The following is a 1,709-nucleotide window of genomic DNA, read 5'->3' on the forward strand; positions in this document are numbered from 1 at the left end:
CGGAGACTCTTCACTTATCCCAGAAGGCACTGGGAATATGCAAATGATCTCCTCAAGATTCTTCCCCTGGTTTTCCGATTTCCTCTTTTCAGCTGCAACGGCCAAACCCCAGTGATCGTTGAGCTCGCGGAGACTCTTCACTTATCCCAGAAGGCACTGGGAATATGCAAATGATCTCCTCAAGATTCTTCCCCTGGTTTTCCGATTTCCTCTTTTCAGCTGCAACGGCCAAACCCCAGTGATCGTTGAGCTCGCGGAGACTCTTCACTTATCCCAGAAGGCACTGGGAATATGCAAATGATCTCCTCAAGATTCTTCCCCTGGTTTTCCGATTTCCTCTTTTCAGCTGCAACGGCCAAACCCCAGTGATCGTTGAGCTCGCGGAGACTCTTCACTTATCCCAGAAGGCCCTGGGAATATGCAAATGATCTCCTCAAGATTCTTCCCCTGGTTTTCCGATTTCCTCTTTTCAGCTGCAACGGCCAAACCCCAGTGATCGTTGAGCTCGCGGAGACTCTTCACTTATCCCAGAAGGCACTGGGAATATGCAAATGATCTCCTCAAGATTCTTCCCCTGGTTTTCCGATTTCCTCTTTTCAGCTGCAACGGCCAAACCCCAGTGATCGTTGAGCTCGCGGAGACTCTTCACTTATCCCAGAAGGCACTGGGAATATGCAAATGATCTCCTCAAGATTCTTCCCCTGGTTTTCCGATTTCCTCTTTTCAGCTGCAACGGCCAAACCCCAGTGATCGTTGAGCTCGCGGAGACTCTTCACTTATCCCAGAAGGCACTGGGAATATGCAAATGATCTCCTCAAGATTCTTCCCCTGGTTTTCCGATTTCCTCTTTTCAGCTGCAACGGCCAAACCCCAGTGATCGTTGAGCTCGCGGAGACTCTTCACTTATCCCTGAAGGCACTGGGAATATGCAAATGATCTCCTCAAGATTCTTCCCCTGGTTTTCCGATTTCCTCTTTTCAGCTGCAACGGCCAAACCCCAGTGATCGTTGAGCTCGCGGAGACTCTTCACTTATCCCAGAAGGCACTGGGAATATGCAAATGATCTCCTCAAGATTCTTCCCCTGGTTTTCCGATTTCCTCTTTTCAGCTGCAACGGCCAAACCCCAGTGATCGTTGAGCTCGCGGAGACTCTTCACTTATCCCAGAAGGCACTGGGAATATGCAAATGATCTCCTCAAGATTCTTCCCCTGGTTTTCCGATTTCCTCTTTTCAGCTGCAACGGCCAAACCCCAGTGATCGTTGAGCTCGCGGAGACTCTTCACTTATCCCAGAAGGCACTGGGAATATGCAAATGATCTCCTCAAGATTCTTCCCCTGGACACTTATGGTTTGTGTGAGGCCCACTAAATATCACAGCGCTATGTCACAGGCTCGATGGCACAGGTGTGAAAAAAGTGACTACAGGATAAGGGAGATTTTGAATTTCTGCACATACTAGTGGACACTGGACACTTTTGGATTGTGTGAGGCCCAGTGAATATCAGAGCGCTATGTCACAGGCAGAAATTGGCTAGTGTATCACAAACTACAAGGTGTATGTAGAATTGGGCAGAATAGGAATCTCCCTAGAGTGTAGGTCTGTAAGAACCGAACAAGTCCTCCACTTATCCTTCCACAGTGACACACAGATAGCTTCACTGTGGCCGTGATAACAGCCGTTACACGTTACTGAGAGGAGCGTGCACGT

Source organism: Dendrobates tinctorius, unplaced genomic scaffold (assembly GCF_039654945.1).
Source record: "Dendrobates tinctorius isolate UK_male_01 unplaced genomic scaffold, ASM3965494v1 ptg000095l, whole genome shotgun sequence".
NCBI classification, from domain to species: domain Eukaryota; kingdom Metazoa; phylum Chordata; class Amphibia; order Anura; family Dendrobatidae; genus Dendrobates; species Dendrobates tinctorius.